The 14,247-nt window shown below is 47.7% G+C and overlaps 1 long non-coding RNA gene across 2 annotated transcripts; it reads left to right on the top strand.

The window, feature by feature from the left end:
* The first annotated feature begins 513 nt into the window (after positions 1-513).
* LOC138675727 (uncharacterized) lies at positions 514-11,060 on the top strand. 2 transcript variants are annotated; one of them, XR_011320713.1, is made up of 2 exons: positions 514-623; positions 10,685-11,060. It is a non-coding gene; the product is annotated as an uncharacterized lncRNA (long non-coding RNA). The 2 variants fall into 2 exon arrangements; XR_011320712.1 differs by lacking the exon at positions 514-623 and adding an exon at positions 635-876.
* Positions 11,061-14,247: the final 3,187 nt, after the last annotated feature.

Here is a 14,247-nt window from a genome sequence, read left to right as displayed (position 1 = left end):
GGAGAAGATGAGCGGGAAACGAGGGGCTGCAATATGGAGCGGTGTGAGGAGAGGACTGAGGGGCAGCACCATGGAGCCGTGTGAGGAGAGGACGAGGGGCTGCACCATGGAGGGTGTGAGGAGAGGACTGAGGGGCAGCACCATGGAGGGTGTGAGGAGAGGACTGAGGGGCTGCACTATGGAGGGTGTGAGGAGAGGACTGAGGGGCTGCACTATGGAGCGGTGTGAGGAGAGGACCGAGGGGCTGCACTATGGAGGGTGTGAGGAGAGGACTGAGGGGCTGCACTATGGAGGCTGTGAGGAGAGGACTGAGGGGCTGCACCATGGAGCCGTGTGAGGAGAGGACTGAGGGGCAGCACCATGGAGGGTGTGAGGAGAGGACTGAGGGGCTGCACTATGGAGGGTGTGAGGAGAGGACTGAGGGGCTGCACTATGGAGCGGTGTGAGGAGAGGACCGAGGGGCTGCACTATGGAGGGTGTGAGGAGAGGACTGAGGGGCTGCACTATGGAGGCTGTGAGGAGAGGACTGAGGGGCAGCACCATGGAGCCGTGTGAGGAGAGGACGAGGGGCTGCACCATGGAGGGTGTGAGGAGAGGACTGAGGGGCTGCACTATGGAGCCATGTGAGAAGAGGACCGGGGGCAGCATTATGGAGCGGTGTGAGGAGAGGACTGAGGGGCTGCACTATGGAGGGTGTGAGGAGAGGACTGAGGGGCTGCACTATGGAGGGTGTGAGGAGAGGACTGAGGGGCTGCACTATGGAGGGTGTGAGGAGAGGACTGAGGGGCTGCACTATGGAGGCTGTGAGGAGAGGACTGAGGGGCTACACTATGGAGGGTGTGAGGAGAGGACTGAGGGGCTGCACTATGGAGCCATGTGAGAAGAGGACCGGGTGCAGCATTATGGAGCGGTGTGAGGAGAGGACCAAGGGGCTGCATTATGGAGGGTGTGAGGAGAGGACTGAGGGGCTGCACTATGGAGGGTGTGAGGAGAGGACTAAGGGGTTGCACTATGGAGGGTGTGAGGAGAGGACTGAGGGGCTGCACTATGGAGGGTGTGAGGAGAGGACTAAGGGGTTGCACTATGGAGGGTGTGAGGAGAGGACTGAGGGGTTGCACCATGGAGTGGTGTGAGGAGAGGACCGAGGGGCATCACCATGGAGTGGTGTGAGGAGAGGACCGAGGGGCAGCACCATGGAGGGTGTGAGGAGAGGACTGAGGGGCTGCACTATGGAGGGTGTGAGGAGAGGACTGAGAGGCAGCACCATGGAGCGGTGTGAGGAGAGTACTGAGGGGTTGCACCATGGAGGGTGTGAGGAGAGGACTGAGGGGTTGCACCATGGAGGGTGTGAGGCGAGGACTGGGGGTCATCACCATGGAGCGCTGTGAGAAGAGGACCGAGGGGCAGCACCATGGAGCGGTGTGAGGAGAGGACTGAGGGGCTGCACTATGGAGTGGTGTGAGGAGAGGATCGAGGGGCAGCACCATGGAGCTGTGTGAGAAGAGGACTGAGGGGCTGCATTATGGAGCGGTGTGAGGACAGGACCGAGGGGCAGCACCATGGAGGGTGTGAGGAGAGGACTGAGAGGCAGCACCATGGAGCGGTGTGAGGAGAGTACTGAGGGGTGCACTGTGGAGGGTGTGAGGAGAGGACTGAGGGTCAGCACCATGGAGCGGTGTGAGGAGAGGGGCAGCACTGGAGGGTGTGAGGAGAGGACCGAGGGGCTGCACTATGGAGGGTGTGAGGAGAGGACCGAGGGGCTGCACTATGGAGGGTGTGAGGAGAGGACCGAGGGGCTGCACTATGATGGGTGTGAGGAGAGGACTGAGGGGCAGCACTATGGAGGGTGTGAGGAGAGGACTAAGGGTTGCACAAATGGGAATGAGGACACAGGACTCGGCGTGAGCTCTGACCATGTATTTTGGAAAGGGTTGATGTTACTTGAGTGTGGCTGCATTGAGGGGAATGGGGGGATGATGAGGGGCTGTGTGGGGAATGGGGGGATGATGCGGGGCTACGGCTGATGAGGGGCTGTGTGGCGAATGGGGGCATGATGAGGGGTTGTGTGGAGAAGGGATGATGAGGGGCTATGTGGCGAATGGGGGGTTAATGAGGGGCTGTGTGGAGAAGGGGTGTGATGCGGGACTGTGTGGAGAAGGGTGATGAGAGGCTGTGTGGGGAATGGGGGGGGGGATGATGAGGGGCTGTGTGGTACTGGTATAGTGCGCATTGGTTTGCAAGGTCATGCGTACTATACGCATGCGTACTTTAGGCCGGTGTCACACTAGCAGTATTTGGTCAGTATTTTACATCAGTATTTGTAAGCCAATGCCAGGAGTGGAACAAATAGAGGAAAAGTATAATAGAAACATATGCACCACTTCTGCATTTATCACCCACTCCTGGCTTTGGCTCAGGCTGCCGTCACACTAGCAGTATTTGGTCAGTATTTGTAAGCCAAAACCAGGAGTGGGTGATAAATGCAGAAGTTGTGCATATGTTTCTATTATAGCTTTCCCCTCTGTTTGTTCCACTCCTGGTTTTGGCTTACAAATACTGATGTAAAATACTGACCAAATACTGCGAGTGTGACGGCAGCCTTACAAATACTGATGTAAAATACTGACCAAATACTGCTAGTGTGACAGGAGCCTTAGGCCACTTTCACACTAGCGTCGGGCCGACGTACCGATTCATCCTGTGACAACTCAGTACAACGGGGGCAGCGGATGCATTATTACAACGCATCTGCTGCCCCATTGTGCGTTGCGGGGAGGAGGGGGCGGAGTTCCGGCCATGCATGCACGGTAGGAAATGGCGGACACGACGCACAAAAAAAGTTACATGTAACGTTTTTTTGTTCCGATGCAACCATCGCAAGACTGTTGCGACGTGTGACAATGCGTCGCTAATGTTAGTCTATGGGGAAAACGCATCCTGCAGCCAACTTTGCAGGATGCGTTTTTTCACCAAAATGACGCATTGCGACATGCGTCGTACGATGCTAGTGTGAAAGTAGCCTTAGACTGCGCATGTTTATAAAATGTCTCCGCCTCCACCATGCGCATAAAAAACACGCATGCCAAAACTCATTTAAACGCATGCACACGCAGCATTTTTGTTTGCCTCTTGCAAGATGATGCGCAGGCATAAGCTTGCGTTTGGGCATGCAGATAATACGCTGCGCACAGAAACGCTAATGCAAACCTAGCCTTAGTGCTACATATTGGTTTGTAAAGTTTATTGTTATAGACTTCTTTACATAAATATATTTGTTTTTCTCCTTTTTGTTACACTTTATTTGTGTTTTTAATAAAACTGTCAACTATGGGTTGAATTTTTATTTCTACATTTCTAAAGCTTGTGGTATGTTCACACATTGCAATTTGTTGGGGAAACAATCTGCAGCAACGTCCTCACCAGTAGACCAGTACTAAATTGTTCAGCTCTCACTGACAATTTTTCTGTCCTCAGCAGCATTTAGCATATTTTTCTGACTAGACGAGGCAATTTTTACCCCCAAATTTGGGTGAAAAATTGGTGTCATATAGTCCAAATATATCTTATGGGGGGGCGCGCATTTGTTGAGCATGGTCACAGGAGGTGGGGTAATAAAGGGTTAATGTCACCTTGCTATTGTAAGGTGACATTAAGCCAGGTTAATAATGGAGGTGTCAAGACACCTATCCATTATTAATCCAATAGTAGTAAATGGTTAATAAAACACATTATGGAAAAAGTATTTTAATGAAAAAGAAAGGGTGTTGGAATAGGTTATTATACTCTCAATCCAATTGAAGACCCTTGTCACCTGAAACAAAGTTAAAATAAAAAAACAACAATATCCCATACCTTCTGTCGTTCAGTCTTGTCCCATGCTGTAAATCCATCTGAAGGGGTTAAATAATTTTACAAGCAGAAGCCTGCTAATGCAGCCACCCCTGCCTGTAAAAACCCAGAATGAATGGAAAGCAGGGGAACGTAGCTACCTAGACTTGCGGTGCTGCGCCCCCTGCTGGCATAACAAGTCTAGGTAGCTAACTTCACCTGCTTTCCATTAATTCCCTGGGTTTTTACTGGCAGGGGCGGCTGCATTAGCATAATGTGTTTTTTTTAACCATTTACTACTATTGGATTAATAATGGATAGGTGTATTATTGACGCCTCTCCATTATTAACCTGGCTTAATGTCACCTTACAATAGCAAGGTGACACTAACCCTTTATTACCCCATATCCCACCGCTACACAAGGAGTGGGAAGGGAATGGCCAAGTGCCAGAATAGGCGCATCTTACAGATGTGCCTTTTCTGGGGTGGCTGGGGGCAGATGTTTTTAGCCAGGGGGGTGCCAATAACCATGGTCCCTCTCTAGGCTAATAATATCTCTCCTCAGTCACTGGCTTTACCACTCTGGCGGAGAAAACATGTGCGGGAACCCACGCCAGTTTTTTGTGCGATTTAACCCTTTATTTTAACAAGCTAGATCCCCCAAATTTTACACATACCCTTGTAACATTACTAATGAGGAATATGTAAAAAAAAATGGGATATGAGATGGTTTACTGTATGTAAACCACGTCTCATATCCTGTCGGGTTTGGGAAGGAGATGGCAAAAGCTGGCAATTGAATATGTTTTAACGAATATTTGAGCCCATGGATCCATTGTATGTCCGTTTTGCAAGCTGGCGAGAAAAACTCGCTGTACGGATTATATACGGAGGATGACATGCGCAAAATACGCTGACACACCCTGCCTACGGATGACATACGGATCACTATTTTGGGAACACTTCTGCGTATTACGGCCGTAAAAAACGGACCGTATTTTGATACGCCTAGTGCAGTGTTCCCCAAGTTCGGTCCTCAAGAGCCTCAGGATTTCCTTAGGCTAGGTTCCCATTGCGTTAATGGGAACGCGCTAACGGACAGCGTTGCACGGCGAAATTAACGCCGTGCAACGCGTCCGTTAGCGCGCCCATTCACGGCAATGGGTACGCGCAGCACTAGCGCGTGCCATATTCGGCATGCGCTAGCGACGCGCCGGTGTTTTGTGGCGCGCCACGGACGCGTCCGAGGCGCGCCCGCGATCCGTTCCCCGCTCTCGCAGATCGGGGATCTGCGAGAGCGGGGATGTTACCGCGGCCCCTGTAAAAACATTGTGTTAGTGCAATCCGTTTAGCGCTAGCAGATTGCGCTAACGCAATGTGACCCTAGCCTTAGTAATGCCCAGGTGAGAACTCCATAATCTAGACAGGCATCAATTCCATCACCTGGGCCATACTAAGGAAATCCTAAAAACAGGACCTGTTGGTGGCTCTTGAGGACTGGAGTTGGGGAACACTGGCCTAGTGTGATGCCAGCCTTATGGGGGCGTACATCACATTGTTGACGACGTCCGTTTTTCTTTTGTAAAAAAAAAAAAAATTTGTTGCGTCTGTTAACTTTTTACCGAGTGCATTAGGGGAGCGTCTGTTATTCTTTTGTGAAAAAGAATTTGCGTCGGATAAATTTATAGGGAGGGCATTAGTGTAGTGAATGTCTTTTTTTTTTTTTTTATACATAGTAACATAGTAAGGCCGAAAAAAGACATTTGTCCATCCAGTTCAGCCTGTATTCCATCATAATAAATACCCAGATCTACGTCCTTCTACAGAACCTAATAATTGTATGATACAATATTGTTCTGCTCCAGGAAGACATCCAGGCCTCTCTTGAACCCCTCGACTGAGTTCGCCATCACCACCTCCTCAGGCAAGCAATTCCAGATTCTCACTGCCCTAACAGTAAAGAATCCTCTTCTATGTTGGTGGAAAAACCTTCTCTCCTCCAGACGCAAAGAATGCCCCCTTGTGCCCGTCACCTTCCTTGGTATAAACAGATCCTCAGCGAGATATTTGTATTGTCCCCTTATATACTTATACATGGTTATTAGATCGCCCCTCAGTCGTCTTTTTTCTAGACTAAATAATCCTAATTTCGCTAATCTATCTGGGTATTGTAGTTCTTCCATCCCCTTTATTAATTTTGTTGCCCTCCTTTGTACTCTCTCTAGTTCCATTATATCCTTCCTGAGCACCGGTGCCCAAAACTGGACACAGTACTCCATGTGCGGTCTAACTAGGGATTTGTACAGAGGCAGTATAATGCTCTCATCATGTGTATCCAGACCTCTTTTAATGCACCCCATGATCCTGTTTGCCTTGGCAGCTGCTGCCTGGCACTGGCTGCTCCAGGTAAGTTTATCATTAACTAGGATCCCCAAGTCCTTCTCCCTGTCAGATTTACCCAGTGGTTTCCCGTTCAGTGTGTAATGGTGATATTGATTCCCTCTTCCCATGTGTATAACCTTACATTTATCATTGTTAAACCTCATCTGCCACCTTTCAGCCCAAGTTTCCAACTTATCCAGATCCATCTGTAGCAGAATACTATCTTCTCTTGTATTAACTACTTTACATAGTTTTGTATCATCTGCAAATATCGATATTTTACTGTGTAAACCTTCTACCAGATCATTAATGAATATGTTGAAGAGAACAGGTCCCAATACTGACCCCTGCGGTACCCCACTGGTCACAGCGACCCAGTTAGAGACTATACCATTTATAACCACCCTCTGCTTTCTATCACTAAAATACAAATTTTTTTTTTTATTTTTTTTTACATCTGAGTTTTCCTTCCATTTTTTCTTCTACATTTTACCTCACTACTTTTTTTCCCCTCTCTGTTTTGTTATAATAAAGAGTACCCTATAATTTTTATTATTATTATTTATTATTATAGCACCATTTTTTCCATGGCACTTTACATCTGAGGAGGGGTATACATAATAAAAACAGGTACAATAATCTTGAACAATACAAGTCACAACTGGTACAGAAGGAGAGAGGACACTACCCGCGAGGGCTCACAATCTACAAGGGATGGGTGAGGATACAGTAGGTAAGGATAGAGCTGGTCGTGCAGTGGTTTGGTCGATTGGTGGTCACTGCAGGTTGTAGGCTTGTCGGAAGAGGTGAGTCTTCAGGTTCTTTTTGAAGGTTTCGATGGTAGGTGAGAGTCTATGTTGTGGTAGAGAGTTCCAGAGTAGGGGTGATGCGCGAGAGAAATCTTGTATGCGATTGTGGGAAGAGGGGAGTAGAGAAGGAGATCTTGTGAGGATCGGAGGTTGCGTGCAGGAAAGTACCGGGAGACGAGGTCACAGATGTATGGAGGAGACAGGTTGTGGATGGCTTTGTATGTCATGGTTAGGCTTTTGTACTGAAGTCTCTGGGTAATGGGGAGCCAGTGAAGGGATTGACAGAGGGGAGAGGCCGGGGAATAGCGGGGGGACAGGTGGATTAGTCGGGCAGCTGAGTTTAGAATAGATTGGAGGGGTGCAAGAGTGTTCGAGGGGAGGCCACAGAGCAGGAGGTTACAGTAGTCGAGGCGGGAGCTGATGAGGGCATGGACTAGGGTTTTTGCAGATTCTTGGTTCAGGAATGTACGGATCCGTGAAATATTTTTGAGTTGAAGGCGGCAGGAAGTGGGAAGGGCTTGGATATGTGGTTTGAAGGAGAGATCAGGGTCAAGGATTACCCTGAGACAGCGAGCTTGTGGGACCGGGGAGAGTGGGCAGCCATTTAATGGATAGGTTTGTTGGGGGGGTCGCATGAGATGGGGGGAAAGACAATGAATTCTGTTTTGTCCATGTTAAGGTTTAGAAATCTAGCAGAGAAGAAGGATAAAACAACGGATAGACGTTGAGGGATTCTGGTTAGTAGGGTGGTGATATCTGGTCCAGAGATGTAGATCTGTGTGTCGTCAGCATAGAGATGATACTGAAAACCGTGAGATTCTATGAGCTGTCCCAGGCTAAAAGTGTAAATGGAGAGGAGCAGGGGCCCTAGACCTGAACCTTGTGGGACTCCGACAGATAGGGGGCGAGGTGAGGAGGTGGTGTGTGAATGGGAGACGCTGAATGTTCAGTCAGGTATGACAAGATCCAGGATAGGGCCAAGTCTGTGATGCCAAGGGATGAGAGGGTCTGTAGTAATAAGGAATGTTCCACTGTGTCAAAGGCAGAGGACAGGTTCAGGAGGAGGAGGATAGAGTAGTGTCGCTCTTGGCGGTTAATAGGTCATTGGTGACCTTAGGGCAGTTTCAGTGGAGTGGTGTGACCGGAAGCCTGATTGTAAGTGGTTGAAAAGGAGCAGGAAGATAGATGGGAGGACAGTTCAAAATGGACGTGTTGTTCTAGTAGTTTTGAGGCATAGGGGAGAAGTGATATAGGGCGATAGCTAGATACAGAGGATGGGTCAAGTGAGGGCTTTTTGAGGATACACCAGTTGTTAGTGATAGGTTGAAGAGATGGGTTAGAGTCGGGATGAAGACGAGAGGTTTGGGATGAAGTGGGAAGGGATCGGGTGAAGTGCACAGGTGGTGAGATGCGATCTTGAAAGTAGAGTGGAGAGTCGATCTTCTTTAATAGTGGAGAAGTTGGTTTTCCAGGTGGAGGGCTGGGTAGTTGGGAGGAAGCACTCTGGGGGTTGTCGACTAAAACTGTCTCTGATGTTCTCAATCTTCTGCTTGAAAAATGAGGCAAAGTCTTCAGCTGAGATGAGTGGGGAGGGAGGAGGTGCTGGGGGACGGAGGAGAGAGTTGAAGGTGTTGAATAACTGATTAGGGTTGTGAGACAGGGAGGATATGAGAGATGAGAAGTAGGTTTGTTTAGCTGTGGTGAGTGTGGTCTTGAAAGTCGTGAGGGACTGTTTGAATGCGATAAAGTGCTCGTTGGAGTGGGATCTTTTCCATCTCCGCTCTGCAGCCCTGGAAGCTCGCCTCAGTTCTTTGGTCAGGCTGGTGTCAAGGGCTGTCTGTTGATTTTGCGAGCTTTGGTATGTGTGAGAGGGGCAAGAGATTCCAAAGCTGCAGCTATTGTGGTGTTATATAGAGCGGCAGCGTCATCCGCATTGTGTAGGGAACTTATGTCTGTGAGAGGGAGGAGGGATTCAGAGAGTGAATGTAGATCAAGGTGTTTAAGATTTCTGCGAGGGTCTGCAAGTTTGTGGGGTGGGGATTGTAGACAAGGAGTGGAGAGGGAAGAGAATGTGAGTAGATGTGGTCAGAAAGAGGAAGAGGTGAGTTATAGAGGTTAGATAGGGAGCAGAGGCGGGTGAAAATGAGGTCCAATGTGTGACCATCTTTGTGAGTGGCTGCAGAAGACCATTGAGTGAGGCTGAAGGAGAAAGTGAGAGATAGAAGTTTAGTTGCAGCTGAGAGGGAAGTGTCAATGGGGATGTTGAAGTCACCCATGATGATAGTGGGGATGTCAGCAGAAAGGAAATGAAGTAGCCAGGTGTTGAAGTGGTCAAAGAAGGTGGTGGCTGGCCCTGGGGGGCGGTAAATGACAGCCAGTTGGTGGTTCGTGGGGACATAGATGCGCACAGAGTGCACCTCAAAGGAAGGGAGGGTAACAGGATGGCAGTGGGATTGGGGTGAAGGAGCAGTTATCTGACAGGAGAAAATCAACTCCTCCGCCATGCTTGCTGCTGGGGCGGGGTGTGTGAGATAGGTGGAAGCTACCATACGATAGTGAAGCAAGAGAGGCTGTGTCAGAAGGGGTGAGCCAGGTTTCGGTGATGGAGAGGAAGGAAAGTTTGGTAGTAACAAAAATATCGTGGATGTAGGAAAGCTTGTTGCAGAAAGCGAGCGTTCCACAGAGCTCCTGTTAGTGGGACTGGGGAAGTGGGGCTGGGCGAATGGGTATAAGGTTAGAGAAGTTACGGAAATTTGTGATAGAGCGTGTATGGGAGGTAGAAACTGACTGTGGGGATGTGGTGAGGAGGACCAGGATTTGGAGAGATATCACAAAGCATTGAGAAGGAGCAGGTGGGAGCAGGAGAGGGCATGAGGTGGCTGTCTGTGCTTGGAGACAGGATTGTATATTGAGGAACAGTTCAGAGGAGGAGGTGAAATGGATGGGGAGGATTGAAGACGAGATGAACAGTTCTTTACTAGTAGGGATTAGGGGAGTTTGCAGAAAGTGAAGAATTATAGGGGTGAATGTGAAAACAAACATTGTTTACAGTGACTGTGTTCAGTTACCTTCAGTTCCCTTCTGGTTCAATTCTGGTTTTAATTCTAAATTAATCTTCACACTTCTAGGACACACTTATAGGAATCACACAGCAGACAAAAGTCATTGCAGACTTGTGCTATCCAATATACAGTTGTTGCCAAAAGTATTGACACCCTTGCAATTCTGTCAGATAATACTGTCATGCCCTCAGCTGCAGGTCTGGTCTCTGCTGCGAAGGGAGACCAACACCTTTCACGCAGCTCCATTGGTACTACTCACCGTGTCCGTGGCTCCAGACGATCAGCGGCTCCTTTCTCTGCTAAGAACCTGCATCCTCTTGGCAGGTCTCCTGGAAATGCTCTTAGGAGGCGCACCCCGCTTCCTGCACATACTTAAAACAGCAGAGCACCTGTTCTTTATTAAGGCTCCCTGTGCTATGATGCTCTGTGCATAAAAGGCATCCTCCCATTATGGGAGGTGCCTGGGCAATGTGTTCAGTCTGTTGTTTGTGGCCTTCTGCTCAGGCCACACTCTGCTGTGCTGTGCTCTGCTCTGCTCTGCAAAGTGTAGTTTGTTACTTTTGGTTTTCTAATCCCTCTGTCTCAGTATCCTCCACTTGCAGTTCCCTATTCTGGATCCTTCAGGACTCTCTGGTTTCCACTCCAGGCTGACTAAGCTGCTCCTCACAGAACCTTCCAGATACTGCTGCCGGCTGGATCAGCCTTTCCAAAACTACACAGAGCTTCCAGAATTCTCTTCACTGTTAGAGCTTGAATACCACCGTCTTGTTATTACGGTCTGTATGGGTCGTCCCTCTGGTCATGGGTACTGCAGCATTTAGGCCATCTGGTGTTGTGACTGGGGAATCCCTGTATAGGAGTACACCTTGCCCGGTGCTCCACTACGTGGTTCAGTGTTGTGGCCCAGAGGGTTCTTCTCTCAGGCACCTCTTTCTGTTTGTTTAAGCTTCATTTAAATAAATACTGTTGCTTTTGGAAGTTATTCTCCTGTCTCTTGTGTACCGGGTATACAGCTACCACTGCTCCATCAGTGGTCTAGTGAGTCCACGAGGCTGAAGTTGGTTTCTTATTCGTTCAGTTTCTTATTCGGAGCTGAAGTTGGTTTCTTATTCGTCAGTTTCTTATTCGGCAATTTTTTCTTTTGTTTTTTCGCATGTTTAACAACATAATCAGTGGCCCATAGGCATTTAACCCCTTAAAAACATCAGTTACTTATTCAAATCTGTGAAAATGGGCTGTGTGCCCACTTTGATGCCAGGTCTGATGCCCAGAACCCATTTGGGCCAGGCTGTAGGGACCTGGGTTTGATGCAGGGCATCACTTTCTGTTTACTTCAAGTGTCGTATCAGTGGCCCATAGGCATTTAACCCCTTAAAAATATCAGTTACTTATTCAAATCTGTGAAAATGGGCTGTTTGCCCACTTTGATGCCAGTTCTGGTGTCCGGAACCCATTTGGGCCAGGCTGAAGGGACCTGAGTTCGATGCAGGGCATCAATTTCTGTGTATTTCAAGTGTCGTATCAGTGGCCCAAAGGCATTTAACCCCTTAAAAACATCAGTTACTTATTCAAATCTGTGAAAATGGGCTGTTTGCCCACTTTGATGCCAGGTCTGGTGCCCAGAACCCATTTGGGCCAGGCTGGAGGGACCTGGGTTTGATGCAGGGCATCACTGTCTGTGAATTTTAAGTGTCGTATCAGTGGCCCAAAGGCATTTAACCCCTTAAAAACATGTTACTTATTAAAATGGCAAGAATTGACTGTCTGCCCACTTTGACGCCAGTTCTGGTGCCCAGGACCCATTTGGGCCAGGCTGGAAATAACTGGTTTGGCTGTGGGGCGCCCTATTCTATATGTCTGCAGTGTTAGATCAGTGGCCCAAAGGCATTTAACCCTTTCTTCAGCGCTCTTTGTTGCCCACTTTGATGCCCATTTTTGTGCCAGTTTTATTATTTTTGTAGCCGTTTTTAAGCGTATTCACATTAGGACACCTCACTGCATTGTATGTTATTATTGTGATCCTTATTTTTAGTTGTTAAACATGCAAAAAACATCCATAAGGTTTGGGACAAAGTTAAAGGAATTAGGGGTGTGAGGGCACTTACTAGGTTTTCGCCCATATGGAATAATTGTCTCTTGCAGGAGTTTAGACAGATGGAGGGATTCCATGTTTGGAAGAGAGCGGGAATTTCTCGGATAAGCCAAGTTTTGCACCAAGGTAGAATTAAGAATTTTGAAACACTACAGGAGGAATTTCAGCTGCCAAGCTCTGAATTGTACCAATACAACCGCATCTCTCATGCATATCGGGCACAATGTAAGAAGGGGCCTATGGAGATCCAGGTGGATCTAATGCTAGATTTTATCCTCATAGGGGAAGGCACGAAGGGGGTGATCTCAGGAATATATGAATTTCTTCTATTTTCCTTTTTAGAGGGGCACCCTATCAGAGCTAGAGCAAAGTGGGAGGCAGACCTGGGGGTGATTGACGGCGATCAGTGGGACTCAATATTGGAATACGTGCCCAGGATCTCGATGAGTGAGCCTGGGAGGCTGTCACAGCTGTTGGTCATTCATAGGGCTTATAGAACTCCGGACATGTTGTATAAAGCTGGTCTAAGACCTAACTCCGAATGCCCTAGGTGCTCGCAGTCCGAGGCGGGTATCCTCCATATGATGTGGCAGTGCCCCAGGCTGTCCTCGTTTTGGATCGTGGTGCTAAATAAAGTGGGACTAACATACAAATGTTCGATACCACGGGATCCTTTGGTATGCATATTGGGTTACGTAGAGGAGATTGTAACCGATAACTCGTACAAAACAGTCATTGCAAGATTGCTGTTTATTGCTCGAAAGTTGATCGCTAAGTTTTGGATAAGGGTAGAGCCACCAACGAGAAGAGATTTCATGACACAAGTGGACTATATCGTGGCATTGGAGAAGAGCATTTATTCTAAAAGAAACAAGATGGACCTTTTCAACAAGTTGTGGAACCCTTGGCTCAAGTCGGCGTGATCTGGAGATTGTTTTCTAGTTTTTTGGGTACTCTGCTCCCGTGGGAGCAGTATTGACATGACACCTTCTTGTTCTTGGTTAAGGATAGACGTTTGGGAGGATCGGAGTGGTTCTTCTTGGGTCTCCGGGGATGGGGGGGAGGGGAGGGAAGGGAAGCTGGTTTGGGATTAAAAAGTTTATTGAAAATGCAGAACATATGTATGTACTGTTTACAGTAATGTAATCTACTTATATTTTTCTTACTGTTTAATAAAAATATTTGATTAAAAAAAAAAAAAACATGCAAAAAACAGAAAAGAAAAAATTGCCGAATAAGAAACTGACGAATAAGAAACCAACTTCAGCTCCAAATAAGAAACTGAACGAATAAGAAACCAACTTCAGCCTCGTAGTGAGTCCACTATATTTCCCCACGCCCTGTGGGCGTAACAAATACTCAGTTTCTTCCTGAAAATGATTGCAATCACAAATTCTTTGATATTATTATCTTCATTTAATTTGTCTTAAATGAAAAAACACAAAAAAGAATGAAGCAAAAAGCAAAACATTGATCATTTCACACCAAACTCCAAAAATGGGCCAGACAAAAGTATTGGCACCCTCAGCCTAATACTTGGTTGCACAACCTTTAGTGACCAACCGCTTCCGGTAACCATCAATGAGTTTCTTACAATGCTCTGCTGAAATTCTAGACCATTCGTCTTTGGCAAACTGCTCCAGGTCCCTGATATTTGAAGGGTGCCTTCTCCAATCTGCCATTTTTAGATCTCTCCACAGGTGTTCTATGGGATTCAGGTCTGGACGCATTGCTGGCCACCTTAGAAGTCTCCAGTGCTTTCTCTCAAACCATTTTCTAGTGCTTTTTGAAGTGTGTTTTGGGTCATTGTCCTGCTGGAAGACCCATGACCTCTGAGGGAGACCCAGCTTTCTCACACTGGGCCCTACATTATGCTGCAAAATTTGTTGGTAGTCTTCAGACTTCATAATGCCATGCACACGATCAAGCAGTCCAGTGCCAGAGGCAGCAAAGCAACCCCAAAACATCAGGGAACCTCCGCAAAGTTTGACTGTATTGACCGTGTTCTTTTCTTTGAATGCCTCTTTTTTTTTTTTTCTCCTGTAAACTCTATGTTGATGCCTTTGCCCAAAA

Source organism: Ranitomeya imitator, chromosome 1, assembly GCF_032444005.1.
Source record: "Ranitomeya imitator isolate aRanImi1 chromosome 1, aRanImi1.pri, whole genome shotgun sequence".
In the NCBI taxonomy this organism is placed as follows: domain Eukaryota; kingdom Metazoa; phylum Chordata; class Amphibia; order Anura; family Dendrobatidae; genus Ranitomeya; species Ranitomeya imitator.
The sequence above is the reverse complement of the archived record's forward strand: the minus strand, read 5'-3'. Positions and strand labels throughout refer to the sequence as shown.